Source organism: Pongo pygmaeus, chromosome 8 (assembly GCF_028885625.2).
Source record: "Pongo pygmaeus isolate AG05252 chromosome 8, NHGRI_mPonPyg2-v2.0_pri, whole genome shotgun sequence".
Classification (NCBI taxonomy): Eukaryota; Metazoa; Chordata; class Mammalia; order Primates; family Hominidae; genus Pongo; species Pongo pygmaeus.
Window position 1 is genome coordinate 130,489,594 of NC_072381.2, and position 23,751 is coordinate 130,513,344.

The 23,751-nt window shown below is 48.5% G+C and overlaps 1 protein-coding gene across 23 annotated transcripts in view; it reads right to left on the bottom strand.

Moving 5' to 3' along the window:
• Nucleotides 1-23,751, bottom strand: part of CTBP2 (C-terminal binding protein 2) — a 173,522-nt gene that overhangs the window by 92,648 nt on the left and 57,123 nt on the right. For 2 of the 23 annotated variants that reach the window (XM_063670380.1, XM_063670384.1), the window contains one exon: nt 7,828-7,960. The exons of 20 other annotated variants lie outside the window; for them this stretch is intronic. The gene's annotated coding sequence lies outside the window, so the exon portion shown is untranslated. Of the gene's footprint in view, nt 1-7,827; nt 7,961-11,633; nt 22,087-23,751 lie in introns of those variants that run through there. One more of the 23 variants, XM_054437176.2, reaches the window with a different exon arrangement.

Genomic DNA, 23,751 nt, shown 5'->3' on the forward strand with positions numbered 1-23,751 from the left:
AGTGCACCCTTCTCTGCCCCTGGTCACTGTCCTCTGGCCATTCTGGAACAACGGGGATTGAGCGCTGTTGACCTGACAACACCCCTAGCATGAGAGGTCTGCCATCTGTGCCATCTTGGCTGTCATCATTGGAAGCACAATCTCCTATGGATCTTTTCTAAAAGGAGCTCCAGGCCCCACTGCCAAAGGGTCTCCAGATGCACATAAGAAATTTAAAAAGGGGGAAAAATAGTCACGCAAGAAATCCATGCATACAGCAGCTGAAGTCATCAATTATTTATTGAATGAGGGAACCTTAGCCATGGCCCATCTGGAAGGGCCAGACTTAGGTCTCAAGCTGTGCCCTGCAGGTCAATAGCAGGAGCTCTTCTGACCTGACAGGAGTCTCTGAACTCAACTCAGGGTCACAGAAGTACACTCTTAACATTCAGTGGAGGCAAGGGCACATGTGTCACCTCCACAAATTAAGGACACTCAGCGCTGCCTCCCACATCCCATGGCCAGACCTGGTACGTTAAGATACACAAAATCATGTACAGGACTTAAAAAAAAAAAAAAAAAAAAAGGAGATTGAGATAATAGCTTTACAGTGGAGAAAGACGGACACGATCTTAGCCAAGTGATCAAACTTAACCCCACCAATAATAAGATAAATTCACATGATGTGCCCTCCTAATCCGCTGTGCTGACAACAGTGGTTCCTGAGCATTCCTGCCCAAAGTGCCCAACTCGAATCAGGAAAAAACACAGGACAAACTGAACTGAGGGCCACTCTACAAAACGACTCATCTGCTCTCTTCAAAAACACCAATGTCATGGTACAAAGGAGGACAAAGAAATGGTTCCAGATTAAAGAAACGTACAAAAAAACGGTTCCAGATTAAACATGACTAAACAGACAAGGAAACCAGAGGCAACATAGAATCCGAAGTTTCTTTTGCTATAAAGGCCCTTATTGGGACTACTGGCAAAATCAGTAAGATCCGAATATTGGATATGATTATCAGTGTTAATTTCCTGACTTTGATACTTGTCTTATGTGAAAGAATGTGTGCTGTGTTTAGGAAAAATTAACTCCTCCATCCCTAAATACTTTTTAGCCTTATATATTTGCAAATATCTCAGAGGGATCTGAAAATTATATACTCTGTGCGTGTGTTTCCGTGTATGAGAGAAAAACAAGCAAATGTGGTAAAATGTCATTTGGAGAGGCTAGGTAAAGGGTAATTAGAAATTCTTTGTTCCATTCTTACAACTCTTCTGTAAGCCTGTAATTATGTCAAAAGAAAAAGTTAAAGGGGGGAAAAATAGACATGAATGGCCACAGTGATTGTGTTCAAGTTTTAGAATCAAGACTGACTGATATTTTCCCAGAGAACCCAAATTTTTGCAATGTGATTTCATTACTCTTAAAGGTAAACTATCAAAAATAAAGTAAGAGTCACAGCATGTCAGGGGCTTCCGGCGGGTCAGGCAGGGCGAGGTCCCAGGCCTCCTCCTGTCTCTGCTGGCGGCTGTTGCAGAGGAAGTGGCCACCGAGAACCCACCCCGTCTCCACCCAGGCTCAAGTATCCAAAGCCCAGGCCAGCATGGTCAGCGCTGCCCAGGGGCAGGCTCTGTACCTGCTGCTGTGTGCCAGACAATTCTACACAGCCACAGTACAGTCCAGAAACCAGCCAGAACCAGCCCGTGGGCAAGGGAACAGACCTGAAGGTCACAAAGCGTGGCATGCCCTCCCTGATGGCCCAAGGTTGGGGGTGGCCACGCCGGAGCTGGGGGCTGCCCTCCTCCCTCCAGGCAGCCTGTCTCTGCAGGCCAGCTCCGGGCCACACTGTCTTCAAAATCCCCATCCATGCTCCTTCCAGCCAATGGACAGCCTCGCCTTGGAGATGTGGCCAGATGGGCTGCCTCTTAAGTCCTTGTCCATGCTCCTTACAACCAATAGGCAGATTCACCTTGGAGATGCTGCCCTTCTGGCCTCTCTCTGGAGAAGACAGAAAACTCAGTAACTTCCCCAAAAAGCTCCTGCTTTATGTAGTGAACTTGTACTTCCCACTAAAATCAATTCTTAATAAGATTTAAAAGGCCTCTTGCCTCAGGTATCATTTCCAGCTAACTTTTACTCCCCCATGAGGAGAGTATGGTGGCTGCACAAGTCGCGTTTGCACACTGTATCCATATCCATGATCATTCTTCTGCCAGCTTTCCTTTTTTTTTTTGAAACAGAGTCTCGCTCTGTCGCCCAGGCTGGAGTGCAGTGGTATGATCTCGGCTCATTGCAACCTCCGCCTCGTGGGATCAAGCAATTTTCGTGCCTTAGCCTCCTGAGTAGCTGGGACCACAGGTGCATGCCACCACACCCGGCTAACTTTTTGTATTTTTAGTAGAGATGGGGTTTCACCATGTTGGCCAGGGTGGTCTCCAATGCCAGACCTCAAATGATCTGCCCGCCTCGGCCTCCTGAAGTGCTGGGATTACAGGCGTGAGCCCCTGCACACAGCCTTTCTGAGAATTTTCATAGGATGTATGTCCAGCAGGCCTCGGCATTACCTTCTACTCCAGAAAATTCGGCTCAGAAGCCAATGCTCCAGGAGAGGGTTTCCCAGAGCACACCAAGCAAGACTGAAGTGCCCTCTCCCTCTGAGCCAGCACAAGGTCCATCTCTCTGCAGGAGGTGGGGTGGTGGGTGGTCCCCACCAGACTGCAAGTACCGGGAGGGGATGGTTATCCCCTTGGCTCTGCAGCCAGCGGCTGCTGCAGAACACGTGTTGGACTAAATAAAGCTAGACTTAAATTCTGCCTTCACGTCGCAAGTTTACATCTGACAGCAACAACATAAGACCACCAGGGCCAGCACGCATTCTCAACATACTTTCCAAAGCTGGAAAAAAGCACAGCCAAGTCACTCAGAAAAGCCTCTCTTGATTTGGCTTCTGGATAAAAAAGAGTCTCCCTGTCGTGCCAGATGGGGTCAACTACTCGGTGAAAACAGATGCCCATTCCACAGGCACCACTGCTGAGCCTCTGAGTTCCCAGGACAGGGCTGTCCGAGGACACAACACTGACAGCCATGTGCAGACCCCCGACCTGGGCAAGGATACCGCCCTCTGAGACTCAGTCGCCTCGTCTACAAAAAAGGAAAAGATACTACATTACCGTGACCATCTAGCCTAATGAAAATGCCGCCAGGATCAAAGACCATAACGCAAAGCCCTCTGTTCGCATCTTAGTCCGAACAAGCACCCAGGATGCACTTGCTGTTGTTTGTTTGTTTTTTTAAGGCAGGATCTTGCTCTGCCTCCCAGGCTGGAGTGCAGTCTTGACCTCCTGGGCTCCAGCCGTCCTGCCACATCAGCTTCTCAAGTAGCTGTGACTGTAGGCACGCACCATCACACCCAGCTAAAGTTTTTTTTGTTTTGTTTTTTGAGACGGAGTCTTGCTCTGTCATCCAGCTGCAGTGCAGTGGCGCGATCTGGGCTCACTGCAACCTCTGTCCCCTGGCTTAAGCATTTTTCCTGCCTCAGCTTCCCGAGTAGCTGGCATTAGAGGCGTGCGCCACCACGCCCAGCTGATTTTTGTATTCTTTAGTAGAGATGAGGTTTCACTATGTTGGCCAGGCTGGTCTAGAACGCCTAACCTCAAATGATCTGCCCGCCTTGGCCTCCCAAAGTGCTGGGATTACAGGTGTGAGCCACGGCGCCTGGCCCCAGCTATGTTTTTTGATTTTTTGTAGAGAAGAGAGCCCACTATGTTATTTTATTTTTTGTAGAGATGTTATGTATGTTGCCCATGCTGGTCTTGAACTTCTGAGCTCAAGCAATCCTCCTGCCTTGGCCTCCCAAAGTCGTGGGATTACAGGTGTGAGAAACTGTGAGCCCAGCCGGCTGCTGTTTAGAAGTGCATCACGAAGTCTGCCTTGAGGGGCTTGGGGAGCATCTCAGGAGAGAAGCTGCAGGGAGAACGGTCCAGTCATCCTTCTATTTCAAGCCAACAGCAGCCCCGTGGAAGGAAAGGTGACTAAATGAGAAGGAATGTGACTCAGAGGGAGGTGCTCTGGAGGCCTCTGTGCCTACCCCAGGAGGGGCTGGCCTCTAGGTGGAGTCCCTACCGGTCCGGAGGCTCCCGCCCAACCTTCCCCATCCTCTCTGGGAAGGGAGGGCGTGAGGAGGTGGTCCCCTGGAAGCCACTTCCCCAGCCCTGAGGTTCACACCACCTCAGTCTCAGGGGTCTGGGGGCGGCCCCAGTTAAAACACGGGTTTCCAGACCAGTGAAGCACTCAGAAGCACAGCCACTCTCCCTGCCCGTTCTGTGTCCCCTGGCAGAGGGTGGATCTGGTATCTGCGTAGCAGGTCCTGACCCCACCCAAGCAGCAGCAGTGTCCCAGCACCCCCGCCTTCCTGACCCACCAGCACTTTTTCCCACCAAGGCGCCTCGAGATCCCCAAAACACGTCTCCACTGCTGCCCCAAGTCTGCCCCTAAAGGTTTGGCCTTCGCCACCTGTTACTGCCCAGGCTTGACACACGGCCATGAGTTCTGCCGTCGCCACGTCAGCAGATCTCTGCCAATGTGTGCTTGCCCTTGAACATTTCCCCCAGCTCTAGGCAAACAAAGCCCTCTCCTTAGCAACAGCTCACTGGACAAAACCCAAAGATGACCCGACCTGGCGCACCTCCAGCACTCCAGGTCTTGGCTCATGACCATGTGACCGCGACAGAAATTACCTTCAACCCTCACGTCACCACCCATCACCCAAGCTGCGACATCAATACATCAGCAGGAGAAATGAGGCGGATTGCAAACAGCTGCCGAGTTCCAAGATAAAGAGTTTTATTTTGGTGGCTAAGGGGAAAAGTAGAGAAAAGCCGCCAACATTTTTACTAACAGCATAATTATATGAGAGAAAACTCCCTCCTTTAAGATTCCTACGCTGCCCTGACAGCAATTTAAGCAGCTGAGAAAAGATGGTGAAGACAAAGTCATTACGGCAGGATCCCGTCTCCTTCCTGTACACACGTCTGACTCTCTGTAATGACAATGAAAGAAAGCTCTGCGGGCATATGGCAGGGGAGCCACCTCCGTGTGCAACAGCAGTTGCATCAAGTCTTTAGTGCAGGATTTAGCTGTCTTAAAGATCCTATTAACCAGAGACAATTTCCATCCCAGGCTCCAGGCAGAGCTGGGAGCTTTCCTTCAGAAACGAGGGCGAAGAACCTCCAACAGTAAGTTTTCTGCGGGCGCTGGAACTTCCAGCCCCAAAGCCTTCAGCAAATCACTCCATGGGGAAATCTAGTCCTGTCAGCTTTAAACCAGCCACCTTGCATTAACAGGGACTTTCGCAGCTAGGGTGTGGGTAATCTTAATGCACAGCTCTGCTACTATACGAGTTCACTTAAACGGTCCCCTTGTTTCTGCTCTTATCCCTTCTAAGCCATTTTCTAGAGACACCCAGGAGGATTCTCACTGGAAACTGAAATGTGATCCTAGCCCAGTGTCTGGAAACTCTCCAGCAATGCCCAGTGCCTTCGTGGTCAAGATCCGGGTCTGCGCTCACAGGGCCACAACCGCACTGGCTCCTGCCCTGGGTACAGCCCCTCGGCCTCGAGACCTTTCCCCAGATGCCCCATGGCTGGCCTCCTCCTGCCACGCCAATCTCAGCCTCCCCACAGAGAACCACTCCCTGCGCTCCCACCAAAGGGTCCCCTCAGTCCAAAGTATCTGTCTGGTCTTAATGTTTGTGTCCCCTGCAAATTCCTATGCTGAAAGCCTCATCCCCAAGGTGATGGTATTAGAGGGTGAGGCCTTTGTGGGGTAATTAGATGAGGGTGGAGCACTCACGAACGGGATTAGTGCCTGATGAAAGAGCTCTTTTGGCCAAGGCACGGTGGCTAATGCCTGTGATCCTAGCACTTTGGGAGGCCGAGGTAAGTGGATCATCTGAGGTCAGGAGTTCGAGACCAGCCTGGCCAACACAGCGAAACCTCGTCTCTACTAAAAATACAAAAATTTGTCGAGCGTGGTAAACTTTGATCCAGCAATCCCTGTAATCACAGCTACCCGGGAGACTGAGGCAGGAGAAAATACAAAAATTTGCCAAGCGTGGTGGTAATCGGCTGTAATCCCAGCTACTCGGGAGGATGAGGCAGGAGAATCGCTTGAACCTGGGAGGTGGAGGTTGCGGTGAGCCGAGATCGCACCACTGCACTCCAGCCCGGGCAATCGAGCAAAATCCTATTTTAAAAAAAAAAAAAAAAAAAAAAAAAAAGATCTCATTTGACCCTTCCACATAGCGAGAGCATACCGTCTCTGAACCAGAACGTGGGCCCTCATCAGACACCGAATCTGCTGGCATCTTGGTCTTGGACTTCCCAAGAATTGTGAGAATTAAATTTCTGTTGCTATGAGCCACCTGCTTATGGAATTTTGTTATAGTAGCCCAAGCAGACTAAGACAACATACCCTCCACTCGACACTGAGAAAGCCAGCAAGACCACAGGCCCTCAGGGAGGGGGCTCCGCCTCTAGAACACAAGTTCAGTGGGAGCGCGGCCACTGCACCTGTGGATCCTGAAGAACAGTCCACGACACGCACGCGCGCCCACACACACGCTCTCTAGATGGATGACTGAGTCTGAAGAGATCATGGACCAGCCATGATTCTTCAGCCCTAACTTCAACCTTGAAAGGAAAATTTGGGCAATTACTTTTTTTTTTTTTTTTTTGAGACAGAGTCTCGTTCTGTCACCCAGGCTAGAGTGCAGTGGTGTGATCTCAGCTCCCTGCAACTTCCAACTCCTGGGTTCAAGCGATTCTTCCGTCTCAGCCTCCCGAGTACCTGGGATTATAGGCGCCTGCCACTATGCCCGGTTAATTTTTGTATTTTTAGTAGAGACGGGGTTTCGCCATGTTGCCCAGGCTGGTCTTGAACTCCTGACCTCAGGTGATTCGCCCACCTCCAGCTCCCAAAGTGCTGGGATTACAAGTGTGAGCCACCGCGCCCAGCCAAGGGCCATTACTTCTTAAGTACAGAAGCATCAGTGAAGGTCAGTGGCATGATGCGCTGGGCCTGTCCTCTGCAGGTTATTATAAAGAAGACATCCATGAGGACGAATGTCCACACCTGCCAGGAAACACTCCTCTAATCCCCCTGAGGGGCAAAGGTCTGTCTTCCAAAGAGTCTGGGCTTGCTCCTTTTGTCATTCTATTGGCCCAACACCCACTCACATGTCTCTCATCCCCCCACTTAGTCCTCATTTTCTCGAGTCCTTCAGTTTGACCAATAATCAGACCCCACATCTAGGAGTGTGCTGAATAACTCAGCTTTGTTTAAGCACAAGAGGTCTTTGGGATGCTTCAACGCCAACTCCCACAGCATGCCACGACACGCCTTGTGGCCAGGCGGCCTGTCTGCAGCTCACAGCATGTACACGCTCTCTCTCACTGGTGGACAGCTTATGTGGCTTTACGAATTTTCTCGATTTACAAGAACTGTGCTTCCTTGTCTCCCAACCCAGTTCTGCCCTCTGGAACCGGCTGCCTCCCCATTTCCTGGGACAATACTCCAAGGACAGGTGCTTTTTCTCCGGGCTCAGCAGCCTCGGGTGCCTAAGTTACCTTTACCTTCCTGCACCCTCCATTCCCACCTCCTTCGGTGAGCTCTTCGAATGGTCAAGGCACAGCTCACATCTGGCCCTGGAATCTGACCCAGCACGCCAGCCCATGGAGAACTGTCCAGGATGCCTGAGAGCCTATGGAGCCACCAAGAGCCAAACTGAAAAGGGACAAAAGGCCACAGGAGATCCTCTCAAGACAACTGTAACTGGTACGTACTGTGCGTCGAGGATACCGTACGAGGTCATTCAGGAAGCTCACGGAACAGCACTGCAGTCAGTCGGCAGGAGTAACGACAGAACCAGGATAGTGGAGGGACGCTGGCAAGGGGCGGGGACCGCTGTGGGGGGTTCTAAAGAATGAAAAAGGGATGGGAGCGGGGTGACCTGTGCAGTTAGTACAGATGATAACCATGACCCCAAATCAAGAGTTATAAACATACAAAGAATGTCTCTTTACCACTCAAACGATGACAGGAGGCATCAAGGCAGACACTTCTGATACCTGCCATGCAAACTGAGGGTTTTCTTTGATGCTGCTGGTCATCACTCAATTGTGGCGAAACAGCACAACCAGCCTCAGAGCATGCCATTTATCAATCAATGCAATGGACAAGCTGAAATCACCCCAGATAACCTCAGGATTGATCATTATTGCTCATTACCTTCTAAACTGCAGGGAATGAGTCCACATCATCTGAAAATGTCTCTCTCCTGGAAATTCCACAGTAAGTGTTTCCGTTGGCTAGAAATCAACAGCCCTACTCAACGCCTAACAATTGAGTTTTGTTAACGGGCATACAGAGAGGGGGAAGATCACACCCTTCATACTTCCCACTTACCACCACTGTGTAAACCCACCTACCTTCAAGAACTGCACCAAATTCGGAGACCTAGTTGGGAGATAAATGCCCCTGAGCTCCCCCGAGCTCCCTGCCCTCCCAAAGAGAGTTTCATTATCAGTTCTTCCAAGCCAAAGATCAAGATGAGATAAATACCAAACAGAACCATTTCACTTTCTTCATCTATCAAGTGTGTCTTTTACTCTAGCTGGGATTCACAAAGTCGGTTGCGAAGATATAAAATCAGTATCGGAGACACAAAAGCCATGTTCTAATTTCTTTAATAGGGTAAGAATAACATCTCTCACAAGTATATTTGTCACTTATACCTCAAAACAAGCTGCGACCTACATAGTATTTCAGAGCCGTATGACATGCTGCAAACATTTTTTTACTTTAAAAGACGTGCTCTTGACAATAAATTTTAGGCGAGAATAAAAGTTGCTTTCTTCATAAGTGTCAAGGAAAACAAACACTACCAATGGGATTTTGTTTTTCAACATCTGGAGATTCTAAAGTACCAGAGGTTGACACAAAAACTTTAAATCAAAGTAATGAAAATGCCTGACAGAATCAGTGAAATTATTTTGTGAAAGAGCCGACCAAACTGGATGACAGTTGAACTTCAGAAGTCACGGTGTAGCTTAGGGAGAGCACAGGTGTCTAGGGGAGGAGTCAACCTGGAGCTATTAAAGGACCCTTTTGTCAACCTAGAGCCTCCCAAGAATGGTTTCTGGCCACTGTTTGGGCTGTTTCTCTTTCTGAGTCTACACATTTGCAAAGTGTGCAGATCAGGCAGGCACAGCTCGAAGTGGCTGAACACACCCAGAAGGACCAGCCAGAGAATGTAAGATGTGCAGGCGAGAGCAGCTGGGGAGAAAAGGATGCTTCCAGGAGGCGGAAGCTGGGCAGCTTCCAGGACTGAACTACACATGCATTTCCTGCAGAGTCCTAGCTCAATCCTTGACACACAGCAGGGACTTAATAAATGTCTGCTCCATAGCATACACTACTAGTACTTGGAATCCAGCTGACCAAGGGAAAGGCCTAACGGGTGGGACCACGTCACAGGAGGGTTCTCATCTTGGCCTCTGTTGGCTCAGTTTCATATGCCCCTCCCCTGGAAGCCTGCACACTGATGCTGTCCTTGGGAACACTTCCGACTAGGCTGCACCCTCCGTGTTTGCTCCACTGGTGGGAACCTGGGGGCCAAGGGGCCCCAGCAGTCAGGTCCAATGCAATAGTCCTTGAAGATCACAGCCAAAGCTACGCTTGCTCTGGACAGGTAACTCTCCCTTTCATGGGCAGGGGGTGGTAAAGGGAGCAGGCAGAAGCAAAAAGGAATTTTCCTCTAAAAACAGAATTGCTGAAAGGCACTTAATAGAGGGATAGGGGCCAGGCATGGTGGCTCACACCTATAATTCCAGCACTTTAATAGGAAGAGGCTGCGGTGAGCCGAGATCGTGTCACTGCACTACAGTCTGGGTGACAGAGTCCCTGGCTCAAAAAAAAAAAAAGGGTTGGGGGGGGGATGGGATTTGGCAGAAACATGAAACAGTGAAATGCAAAGAATATGTATCATAAACTGAATTACAGACTTAAGATATTTTATGTTTATAAATGATTTCATAGAAAAAATATGGAATAATAATGGTTGTTTAAAAAAAAAAAAAGGCTGAGGAGGGCCAGCGCGGTGGCTCACACCTGTAATCCCAGCACTTTGGGAGGCCAAGGTGGAAGAATCACTTGAGGCCAGGAGTTTGAGACCAGCCTGGGCAACATAGTGAGACCCGACCTCTACCAAAAGTTTAAAGATTAGCTGGGCATGGTGGCGTATGCCTGCAGTCTCAGCTATTTGGGAGGCTGTGGTGGGAGGACTGCTTGAGCCCAGGACGTCGAGGCTGCAGTAAACTGTGTTGGCACTCACCCTGGACGACAGAGCAAGATCTTGTCTTAAAAAAAAAAAAAAATTAAAAAACAAAACAAAACTGGGGAGATGGGGGAAAATAACCAACCACACTGACAGCAAATTGGCAAAGTGCTTACGTCTCCAAGCACTGGTCCATGTAATTTGCAAGTACTAAGTCATTTATCCTTTACAAGCTTATAGAACAGTTACTATTATTACTCATATTTAAGGAGGAAATTGACGCAAAGAAAAGATCAGCCATTTTCCCAATGCCACACAGCTACCAAAGGCAGAGGCAGGAATTGAGTCCAGGCAGCTGGATGCTAGCACACATGGTTCTGCCAAAAGAGACAATTGAAAAAACAAAGGATATGACTTAACACAAACCAAAACCATAGTAAGTACAGATTCCACTTAGGTAAAATCCTGGGTGTGCACACATGCCCAAAGGCAGTAAGAGGGAAAGAAAAGTATTGGAGAGGCCTACTAGTCGGCAGAGGTATCTATGCACAATCTGCCATATCGAATGGGAATGCAGGAGTAACAGCACTCCTTTTGGTAAGCCAACAAAGACACCCTCTGTACGTTCAGATGCACTTGTACGTCCTGGTAAAGGCAAGGAGAAAGACAGTATCTGAGGACTGGAGAGGGAAGGTAATCAGCTCTGTCTTAGTAAATCTTGCATTGCACTGTTCGCCTCTTCAACAAATCCATGATTCCTTTGGAAGCATCAGGGTGACCAGCTATTTTATTCCCTATTTAAAAAGTAACATAGGCCAGGTGCAGTGGCTCACACCTGTAATTCCAGCACTTTGGGAGGCCAAGGCAGGAGGATTACATGAGCCCGGGAGTTTGAGACCAGTCTGGGCAACACAAGGAGACCCCAGCTCTACAAACAAACAAAAAATTAGCTGGGCATGGTGATGCATGCCTGTGGTCCCAGCTATGTGGGGAGCTGAGGCAGGACTGCTTGAGCCTGGAGGTCAAGGCTGCTGTGAGCTGTGACTGTGCCACTGTGCTACAGCCTGGGTGACAGAGTGAGACCCTGTCTTGGAAAAAAAACAAAAAAAACCCAAACATGTATTCATTACAGAACATTTGGGGAGGAGGAGTGGGTATGGAAAAAAAAAATTACCCAAAATTCTACCAACTAAAGATAATCACTATGAACTGCTCCTCATGAGCTTTCCCCCATGATTATTTTTATGGTTCTATTCATAAACGTTCAACATTTGATATTGAAGCTTTTCATTTTAAGACAAGCATTCTACTTACTTCAAACTGTGAAGGCATCATTTGAAAAAGAATTAGCTGTTTTACCACTGTTGGATGCTTGAGTTATCTGTCTTTTTGCTGTCAAGTAACACCATAACTAAAATCTTGGTGCATTAGAGCTTTCTTGGCATTGGGCGGGCGAGGGAGATTACTAGGTCAAAGAGCATGGTTTCCTTGTCTGAAGATTCTTTTTTTTTTTTTTTTTTTTTTTTTTGAGATGAAGTTTCCCTTTGTTGCCCAGGCTGGAGTACAGTGGCATGATCTCGATGATCTCGGCCTCCTGGGGTCAAGAGATTCTCCTGCCTCAGCCTCCCTAGTAGCTGGACTGCAGGCGCGTGCCATCACACCCAGCTCATTTTTGTATTTTTAGTAGAGATGGGTTTCACCACATTGCTCTCGAACTCCTGACCTCAAGTGATCCGCCCGCTTCCACCTCCCAAAGTGCTGGGATTACAGGCATGAGCCACCACTCCCAGCATTCCTTGTCTGAAGATTCTAATGGATTACTTCATAGTCACAATCTATGACAGTATTTTATCTAACCTTCTTCCCACCCACCATCAGCAAGTATGTGGGGACAGACCTGGACAGACACACACAGGCATGGCGGCCTCATCCTACAGGGTTAGTTCCATAGTAGCAAGTTAGGCCCCGGGGGCAGTGGACTAGAACAGAGTGGTGCCATCAGGAGGTGGTGATGTCACCAGAACGTACCCAATGTGGGCACTGGCTTACGTTTAGGAGCAACGACTTCTACAAGATGCCCAGTTACTGCATGAGAGTGACACCCAGTGAGATGTTCACACAAAGCATGGCACACACAGCGCCAGGAAAACAGCCCGCCTTCTAGAGTGGCGGGGGCAGCATGTGCTTCCTGAGTTTAACAGTGGCCCATGGCCCATCTCAGGACCCAACACCAGCCCCAACTGTTATGCGGCACTTGAATGGCACTCAGAACACACACTCAGCACCCAGCGACTCCGGACCCCAAGCTGACCGTTCTCTTTCCTGCATCAGTGTCTCAGCCCCCTTCATCTGCACTGTCTAAAGCCTGCTCAAGTGTCAGAAGCTGTTTCCTTCGTCAGATCCATCCTGTGTGCTTTCTACATGAGCATCTTTAACCTCTAATGCTGGGCTGAAAACAACTCAGTGTTTTGGAAAGTAAGTTTTCTACTCCAGTAATCTGAGGGTGGGGACATCCACAGGAACCCTGGGGCCCACAAGGAAAACAGAAGACAGGCTTAATCACTGAATTCTCACTCAAGAATTCCAGTGGCCAGATGTCCTTTCTAATCCCGTGTGCTGCTCTGAGAGAACATTCTAGCCACTCCTTTGTATATGTGAAAACCACTGCAGCAGGTCTTATTTTGAGCAGATTTTCCACATTAAAAGGCACAATGGTTAAAATGATCGTTATGATACACCTCCCACCCACGACACTTTGTTTAATTCAAACTCAAATACCAAAGTAGGAATGCCGACTGTTTACCACACTTGAATTTATAAATGGCCTTCCTGCCCATCACCCAGGCTGCCCCACCCCCTCCCTTCTTTCGACACAGCTGGGTGGGAATGCAGTGACCTAATATCACTGGACAGATAATTCCTTGCCTTGGGGAAAGACTGGCAAAGCCCACGGCATCTGCCATTTCCAATCTACTCCTCAGAACGGTAAGTAGGGGCTTGTGCCAGGACGCTCGGGGGGCAGCACAGAACGCGCGCAACCGTGGCTGGAAGTGAAAATGTAAAAACCCACCCACGGCCTCGTTGGGAGTCACTGCTCTGCACTGGAAAACCCGGGTGTTTGATTCAACTAAATCATCTCAAAGCCTGCATTGGAGAAAATAATTGAATTAAAGAGTTGCTATAACTCATTCAAGTGAGATAAAAACCATCCAGTGGGAGGCGAGACGGCAAGGCAAAGACACTGCTGCTAGAATGTGCCGTCTTCTCAAGATCGCGAGGAGAAAAGCAATATAATGTGGTTCAAAGGACAGATGGGACTTTCCTAATTGTCCCCAGATTCCTAGCAGCAGGGGTGGTAACTAAATGGTTTCAATTAAAAGTTAAAGAAACAGAGGAAAGCAGGCGGTAAGTTATGCCTGGTGCTGATAAGCCTCATTCGGATCAGTCTCAGGGATGCTTTGTCCCGATTTCAGACAGCCAAGTGTCAATGGCACACGAGTGGTGGAGCCATCCCAACATGTCACCCTGACAAGGTGACAAATAAATCTGTCTGTCAAATGCACTGTCATGAACACCCGTGTGAGCGTCATGGAGCCAAGCACCAGGCATGTGGCGACGGCTCAGAGCAGGGCCCTTCCATCTGCAATCAAGGAGAAAAAGGGACGGACGCAAACACTAGAACACAGCCCAAGGAAGCAACGATGATGTGGGGGTTACGCACCTCAGGGAGGATGCTCCACCTCTGACGACGGCTACAGGGTGGTTTCCGTGCCAAGCACGGTATGGCTCAAGCACAGTGTGACAAGGGCCATGGAATCAATGTCTACCCCTTCACCAGGGGCTCTCAAGCAGGGGACACTGGGCCCTATCTGGCGACATCTCTGGTCATGCTGGGGTGGGGAGGGAGGTAACACTGGCATCGGGTGGGGAGAGGCCAGGGATGCTGTTGAACATCGTATGATGCACAGGACAGCCCCCCACAACGAAGAACCACCAGACCCAAAATGTCAACAGTGCCGAAGTAGAAACTCCTGCCTTAAAGGAATCATAAGTTGAAGTCTCTGAAGTTCCAAACTAGAAATGCTGAGAAATGGCTGGGACTCATTACAGGCAATTTTTTTTTTTTTTTTAAACCAACACAGGACATAAGCAATATCCTGAAAGGGACAAGTAAGTGCATCAAAAAAGCAGAACAGACGATGAGCATGGGGGTGAGCTCCAGCCTCTGAAGAAGCGCGGAGGAAGCAAGTGTGGCAGGGTTGGGTGGCGCTGTCCTGAGGATGCTGATTCAGAAGAAGCTGACCCACAGCCAAGTGTGGCTGAGGTGGAGCTGAGAACAGGAGGTCCCCTGGGGATGACTGCAGCCCCATCTTTTAGGGTAGGTCTCTCAACACACTCACAATTCCCATCCATGTCACTGCTCTGGGAGGAACTTTGACACACACCTAGCAAACAGATCTTGGAAAAAATGAATCCCTAAATGTGAGAAGGTCTCTACTGACAAAGGCAAACAGAGGGGCGTAGGGTCCCAGAAAGCCAAGGTCAATGCCTAAGGCTCTGAATGCAAATACTCAGCATCCACCAGCCCAAACTCAGAAGGCAGCCCCAGCTACCACCAGGCTGCTCTGGAGTCACGCAGCCCAGCCACGCTTCCAAGGGATGTGGTCAAAACAGAAAGACCACCCAGAGCAAGGAGGGCAGGAGGAGCCTCATCTCATCACAGAAAAAGGGACGAAATGAGCCTGGGAACGGCTCCGTTGGTGTCAGGGGTCACCAGGCCCCACCACCAGGAAAAGACAAGAAGAGTCACTACCACATGCTCTGAGGACGCTAGTCCTTCTGGAACTGTGGGCCTCAGAAGGAAGCAGACTAAGGTGCTCCTTCTTCCCACCACTGCACCCCACGTCTGGGTGGCTCCTGCTGACTTTTCGAAGTTGGCAGATGTTTTGTGATGTCCTAACCTCAAAACTAGAACTAGGTGTGTACAGGGACAGGGCCTGGGAATCCAGGCTGGAGCAGACGCTGAGCTTTGCAGACAGCACAGTTTCTGCAGGAAAGTAGTAGGTTTCTCACTGTTTACAAAAGCTCTGTGGTGACTCCAGGTTTAGGCTAAAGATGACCCCACTCAGGATTCACTAAGCCTTGCTAAAGCCCAATGCTCATGAGGTGGGAGGCAGGGGAGTCCTTGCCTCTGCCAGGAAGTCCCACCAAGTCTTCACTCCCTCAGCCCTAATGCAGCCCTTTCTAGGAAGCCCTATGAACCGCACGTCCAAAGGCAAAACAGGAAGGGAGCTCAGGGAGTGGGGGCTCATCTCCTTTCTCTCCGCTCCTTAATACTTAAGGGGTTATTCTTTTGTCCCCTTTGTCAAACGCAAAAAAAGCAAAACACAGCATGCACATGGTTGAAATAAGACATGTTTGCATTCTTGTTCTAAGAGCTCTGGAAACAAAATCCGAGTACTCAATTATGTAGCCCCACTATTAGTTAACACTTCATTACTATACTTCGTATTTCCTTCTCGTCTTTTTTTCTGAGAGTAGGTTAAAGAGAAAGAAGACACTGAACTCTGTTGAACCTACCCCATGGGGGGAAAAAGTCTCAAAGTTATGAAAAGTGAAAAAGAAAACAAAGATGCAAAATAATATAGTGATAAAATCTCTGCATGATTTGAGACTATCACCTCATGAATCTAAAGCTGACTGATCAATACTTCCTATTTCCCAGCTCAGAAGTGGGACGACATCGCTACTCGACTAAGCAGATGGCTAACAACCACCAAGTAAACCCCCTCCCTGCCAAAACAGTTACTGGACACTAGAATGCAGGTTATAGCACGTGGTCATTTACAAAACTAAAAGGTATGAAACTCTCTGCTGAGTCAGGTTGCCTAGACACAGCTCTAACACATTCTCTCATCTAAGATTATCATATACATTAAGGTTTAAAAAAAAGCAAGCCAGCCCAGGTAAGAAATACAAAAGTCTATGCAGCATGAAATAGCTCAAAGAGACTTGTTTGGTGGAATTAACTAGTGGCTTAATGGGGGGGTGGGGGGGAGATGTCTGATATACAAGAGTGCCCCAATTTCTTCAGAGAAATTAACATTTCAATCCTGTTTTTATCTAGAAGTCATTAAACTGTGCAACATGAATTATTGGAACTGTAGCAGCGAATTAACTCTATTCATCAACTAAGTCCAAACATTTTAGAGTGTATCTGTAATGAAAAAATAGCTCTACATTTCTATCTCTTCTCATTAAAGTAAACCAGTTTTCCCTCTCTCAGTATATAAAACTGTCTTCTCTTCACATAATTTATATTACCATAAGCCGGCTCACATTCTAAACTATTACATGCCTCCAATTAATTTTTGCAGCTTTTGCCTGAAAATTTAATGAGATAGTAGTGGATGAACCTGCTGACTCCAGATTATGTGTGTGCTCCCAATATTAATGTTGGCACAATAAAATAATCTGATCCACACCTGACTCAAGCATTTCCCCTCGCTGGGGTATAAAGGTAATATGGAAACCAGGTCCGCTCATTTCAGTCTTTTAAATCCAATTACAAAATTTACTAGTCTCAAATTAAACTGCTCCTACTCATCAACCTGGGAGAAAAGGAGAAAGCAGCAGCACAGTCTAGTTATCCCAACACCATTTCTATCAACACTGCAGGGAACAGTTACGATGGATGACTATTTGTCTAAGGCTTCAGTTCTCTACCGTAGAGGAGAAGTCACAAGCCGCACTCCTCAAAGCCAACCCAAGGAAGCCAGGGCAACCCCCGTGATGAGTACAGGGTACAAGGAAGCCCGTTCTCTGTCCCGCTGCTACAGGTGCGCCTTAGGTGCATGCCTCAGGTGGGGTCCATACCATTCACGATTTGTTTGTACATGTGTGCATATCAGTGTGTCCATGTCAGATATATGTGTGCACACGTGTGAGCATGTACATGTGTGTTAATCTATGTGTGCCTGAGTTCAGACGAATAGGTGAGGGGCATTGGCGACTCTAAGTCTCAATGACAGGCCCTCTGTAGTTCCTACTTTTTGCCAAAGGGTTGAGGTGCAAGCAGAAGGCAAAAAAGGCCGACAAGGCTGGGAGCAGTGGCTTGCGCCTGTAATCCCAGCACAGCACCTTGGGAGGCCAAGGCAGGTGGATCACTTGAGGTCAGGAGTTTGAGATCAGCCTGGCCAACATGGTGAACCCATCTCTACTAAAAGTAGCCGGGCGTGGTGGCGGGCGCCTGTAGTCCCAGCTACTAGGGAGGCTGAGGCAGGAGAATTGCTTGAACCCAGAGGCGGAGATTGCAGTGAGCCGAGATCGCGCCACTGCACTCCAGTCTGGGCGACAGAGCAAGACTCCGTCTCAAAAACCAACCAAACGAAAAACGCCGACAATACCAGTAACAGCAGCAGCAGTCAGTAATCAGTGTTCAGAAAGTGCCTGCTATCCCCGTTTTCTTTTTTTGCCAAGCACTGAGACGGTCCCAGCCATCAGTCCACAGGTGTGTGGACCCAGCACGTGTTCAGCTCTGGGAGTGAATGGAATGGAACTTAGGCAGACTACTCCCAAAATTCCATTCCCTCCCTAGGCTGCTAATGACAATGACACCCACATACACTAGCCCTGGTGGCTGAGAATATAGTAACATCAAGAGAATACACGGTACCCAGCTGCGTCTGGTATATGGGTGGTCCCTAAGGCATCACTTGGTTGATGTGTTTAACAGCCCTTAGGAAGGCCAGGACCTGGGGATTAGCGGGCCATGCTTCCGAGGATGGGGGTTTATGTCCAAAGATGGCCAGAAGACCCCCCTATTCATACCTGTGCCCTGCACCTTCACAGTGCCAATGATGCAGCCTGGGGCTGCTGCTGGTGAACAGAGAGAGAAATGGGAGAGAGAGAGAGACAGACAGACAGACAGAGAGACACCCAGGCCTTGGAGCTGCCCACCCTGTGCTACTTTAGCCTGGAGTCCTGGCTACAGCAAAGACCAAGGGGCTCATTCTGCTCTGGGGCCATCTCCTCCCCACGCCCCCTCCACCCCCACCACTAGGTGTGTGGGGAATGGAACTGCAAAGCTTACAATAAACTCAGCAAGCTCACCTGACTGAGCATTTACCAAGCCAGAAAGCCTCCTTTGCATGCGCTGTTGGTCTGCAAGCACGGAGTCTATAGAGAGACTGGAGAAAAGCCATCATACCAGCACATGGTCAGGTGCGTTCAGTACACACAGGTTTATACCAACATCTAAACTATTTTAGGAAAAGGCCGTGTAGCAGAACATGCTGGGTGTGCAACTGAAACCTAGACCTAGGTTCAAATCTGACCTCTGTTCTTGCCAAGTGCCAAGAGAAATCAATTAATCCCCCTTATCCATCCAATTTATAGGAATGAAGGTAAATACCTCAACCTTGCAAGGCTGTGCCACACACATAGGACCAATTCAAGCTGTGCAGCGTCTGGCACGCATGCCACATAAGGCTTCCTTTCCGGGGCAACTGGCTGGACCATTCTGGGCCCTCCAGATTAAAAAGGCCCTTTTCAAATTTGCTTTCCTGACCAGAGAAGGCCTGGGACATGAGCCCCAAGCTCCACCACTCAGCCCTCCCTCCAGGTTCACTGAAAGATACCCCCTTCCTGAACTCCAACTGGAGCCATCTCCCTCCACTCCCTTTTCAGGGGGCAGTTTTCAAAGGGTACAATTCCTCACTCTCAATAAAGCAATGCTTCCTGCCTTAGAGAACCATCAACAAGTTTGTATGGAAAATAAGCTTTTGAGTTGTCAAAAACCCATGGCTAAAGGAGAACCCAAATGGTGCCAAGCTACCAGGGGAGGTGGCACCTCCAAGAGTGGCAGAAGGGTCCCAAGGACTGTTCAGACCCATGGTCTCTTTCTCTGGACCCATCACTCCAGCCAGTCTGGTCCAGGCTAGGACGGAGTAGGGATGGGGGTGATAGATAAGACCAGGTCTAGCCAGCCAGGCTCTTCCCAGAACCAACACAATCCCAGCAAACTGTGGCCAGAAGCATCCTCAAAACAGGACTTTGTGCAGGCTCAGATTCAGTCCTAAGGCACCAGAAAAAACAGCCTTAAATTTGACACTGCCAAGCCCTGGGGGGCACACAGAGAGTCTCATCAAGATCACACACAGACTCCGAAAACCTCATATTGAAGAACGGGAGCTATTAACTGTGTTAACGGCATGCACAGATGTTGTCTACATCTAAAAATTCCCAAATACATCAATTTGCATATTATAAAGAATTTACTTCCATTTTCCCTCGACAGATCATAAAGACCAAAATGTAACGCTCAGTTTGAATTGACAAGTGTGTATGGCAGAAGATGCCGTATTAAATGCAGACAACAGTGAAAGAAAATGGTATTTGATGACTGGCCACCCAATTCTCAGAGTACAACGTCAAAAGCCAGAAATCCATTTATTTAGTAACCAAAGCTCAACATCACACAAGTCACTTGGGCTCTGGTAAGGGAAGTTCCACCATCTGCACTTGGTAATTCCACTGTTCCACTCATTTCCTAGGTAAGATACTGGGAGCATGTGTGGAAAAGCAAGACAAGGCTAGAACCCAGGGGCAAATACACGTGCACACACGTACACAAATCAAAGGAACATTTTTGGGAAAAAAAAATTTAATTTTTAAGCAAAAATAAAAGAAGGCATAACAACATTCTTATGTGCTGAAATTCTAAGCATGTCTTTACTTGTATGTTTAGAAATGATCCTTTTACAGGAAGGAAGGGCTGCAGGAGATAAGGATGAGAGGAAAAACACCAATAACATAAAACTAAAATTAAGTTAATAGATGCAGAGTTATCCTTCTTCCCATTCTTCCAGAATCCTCTTCCTAGATTGCAAATCAAAATCTGCATTTAAATAGAATATTTTTAGTGTGGGAAAGAGAAAGCCCTAGGGCACAAAGGTATTGCATTCAGGATCTATGGGCACAATATTGTATTTTAAATGAGATGAAGAATTTTGAAATTTACTGAATATATTACATATTCCAAATTGTCTTGTTATTACTACTATTTTTACTAAATTCTTCTATCCTAATAGGTGTTTCTCTTTTATGGCCAAAACTTTTAATAAAAGTAGTGTGATATTACATCATTCTATCAATTTAATCTTGAGAAAAGATTACACGATCCAGGGATCTTATAAGCTGTGGGCTCTGATAATTCCAGCCATTATTCAGTGCGAAATTCAAACAGTCTGAATTCATTAACATTGGTTGTTACAAATCTGCATTTTTAGACTTTGCCATAAAATGCAGGAGTCCAGACCCAGTGACCTGAATCTAACTGCCTTTCATGTGAAGTGGCCGTGTTCCCGGCCTCTCCCAGTGTGGCTCTCGAGAGAAAGCCTCATGTCTTCGTCCTCTCCATGGCTGGCCTCAGGCTCTTTGGTCACACTTACTGTTCAGGCAAATTGCAGAGACCTCAAGCCATTTAAAGGAGTAGAGACGTGTTCCCAGGAAAGGATGTCCATTAGGAAACAGATGTCCAGGTGGGCATAGGAGCAGGTGCAGCAGCATGGCTGTACCTCGCCTTGGCTGCGGCTGGGATCAGCACACCCTCACAACTAAAACCCCAACGCGTGACATTTGGGAAAGGCTTCAGGGAAACCCCAAACCTTTCACTGCTTGATAGAAAAACATTACTACCTGGTCGACGGGCAAGGAGTGAGCATCCTACATCCCAAGTGCCAGGAGGAAGACAGAACCTTCAGGAACACAGTAGACCTTCATGAGCAAGAAAGGTTTGAATTCCCTTCGTCTTGCATCTAAATGTTCATTGCAACATAGACCACAGGTACTGGCTTGGAGAGATGCAACCTGTACTACCTCCTCCTCCAGCCCAGGCAGGCAAGCAGGGCATCTCCCACATGCTAAGCCTTTGGCTGTGTGCATTTACTGCTGCTACTGCAGCAATCACTTTTGGGTGTGTACATACATTCATGGGGTACAAGTGGAATTTTCTACATCCATACACTGCATTGTGGCGAAGTCAGGGCCTTCAGTGCCTCAATCGCTGAAGCAATGCACATTGTACCCACCAAGCCACCTCTCATCAGCCCCCCTCGTCAGTCCCCATGATGTCATTCCACACTCAGCAGTCATTCTTGACTAAGCTGTTAACATGTACCAGGTACCTGTTAAGCCCCGTTCAGTACTGTTTCATTGAATCCCCACAACTCTGAGATTAAGCACTACTATCTGCTGCATTTGCAAGAGGGGGAAACTGAGGCACTAGGCTCAGAGGGGCATAGTTTGCCCAAGGTCAACACCATCAGAGGAGGACAAGGTCAAGTTGCAAGCATTTTTTGGCCATACCATGAGGACCCTGCCCTCCTGCCATCACCAAGGCCAGGACCAAGTCCTGTGCAATTAGAATCATTACCTTCCCCTTGCAAACATCAGGAGGAAGTGCCAGAGCCACTGGGGCTGCTGGAGGGAGTGACTGTTATGACGCAATTCCATGCTGAAGAATTCCTCCTGGCCACGTCAAACTCTGCTTCAATCTGCTCTGTTTAAACACACAAGCAGAGAGGGCTTTCCGGCCTTCAGCAGGCCTCTGCAGTGCTGCCACTTAAGCCCAGGGTTTGCAGGGGGGTGGGGATCAGAGCACAAATCAATGTGAGTCCTCCTTCCCAGAGGAAGCTGCAGCCCTGTGTCATGGTTTAGAGGTCATCTTCTGCTGTAATGAGGGAGTGGCAGTGAGTTTCAATTGAATTATGAAAAGCCAGGAGGACTGTACTCTCATCAAAGTGAAGGTTTTTTTTTTTTTTTTTTTTTTTTAACAAATGTGGGACTGGGGCCGGCAGTTACACATGCAGGAAACAACAGCTTCCAGGCCTCTGAAGGTGAGCAAAGCAGCAGCCACCATGCTGGGTCCTTGAAGAAATTTGATACAGAAGCCATCTGAGCTTTGTCTCGAGGAACCTAGGCCTACAGGACTTGCAGAGCCAGTGGGCCTTCTTGCTGTCCTCATCATCCCAGCTTGGATGTAGTCAGGTCGGCTGAACCACATTATCCCTCACCTACGAGTCTGCTGCAAGTGTGGCACCCACAGGTGGCAGGAGAGTACAGCTGGGTCCCCACACCCTACCTGCATGGGTTTAGACTCCCTGCCCTACTTGCACGAAGGAGAGGTGGGGGCATGACTTCACTTCCCTGCGGTGGAAAGCTCAAGAACACGGCGTGATTATCTCAGAACATGCACACCTCCTCTGAACAGGTAATATAACATGCTGGGTTGCCTTCTGTCTGCAGAAAACACTCCCAGCTAACACAGAACCAACCCAGCCTTCCAGACAGCTGCTGCGATGCGCTCCTACATGTGCCCAGCCCACTCCACACCCCGCTGGCCCCACTGCAGCCTAGATTCATTCATTCAAAAAATTACTTCTGGGGCATCTACAATATGCAGGCCATGCACAGAATTAAGGGGACAATGAGCTCAAGGAGCTAGCTCTGCTTCAGGGAGCTGCAGAAATCACTCTGGAAGGTTCTATGTTTGTAGTCAGAGTCCTGACCTTTAGTCCAAGTCCATTTACAACACTTTTTAACTTCCCCTGATACAGGAGTCAGAAGGCTCAGGAAGTCAGAAGAGACACCCTTGGCTGCTGTACTAAGAGGGACTGAAGACTCCCACCAGACAACAGGCCACCCAGGCAGAGGGAGCCCAAATGCTCACAGGAAAGCCAACCCCAGGAGGTACAGATGCTGTGACATGCAGAAGTGACATGCCTCGAGCAGCTGGAGCCAAGGTCTCCCAGGACACAGGCGCCATCCATGCCCCCCAGGTGTCCCACCACCGCAGAAGCGGGTGACAGGGAGGACTCACTTGCCATGACCAGCTGAACCAAGGGGTATATCCTGCAAACCTGCATTGTCCGGGAAAGAGGCAAGCTTCCTCCAGGAAAGGGGGCAAGCCTGTCCCACAGCTCTGGGACCCTCCTGTAAACACCCTCCCACCCCTGCTGAAGAGCCTCTCCCCCTACATCCCTGAGGAAACTGATCACCCAAGCTGAATTCTTCAAGGAGTTGCAGGTTACACCCTACCCACGACAACAAAGGTTTCCTTTGAGTTAAACAATGTATAGCTGAACCGGAGGAAGGAAGGTGACCACGGGAAAGGTATTGCATTACAAGGCTCAGGAATTCGATATCTTCACCAGCAATTCTCGTTTTCCACAAATCCCTATTAAAAGACAGCACAGTACCGTTCCCAGAAATCAAGGCTCACACTACGTGGAGCTGACTGGATGCTCACAGGGACATTTGATCCCAGTGGCCTGGAGAAAGGATGGAACGGGAGGACCCTGTGCGGGCGCCATTGTTGTTCATCAGTATACATTTATAAAGAAACGGAAATTAAACACTGTCATCAGACGCT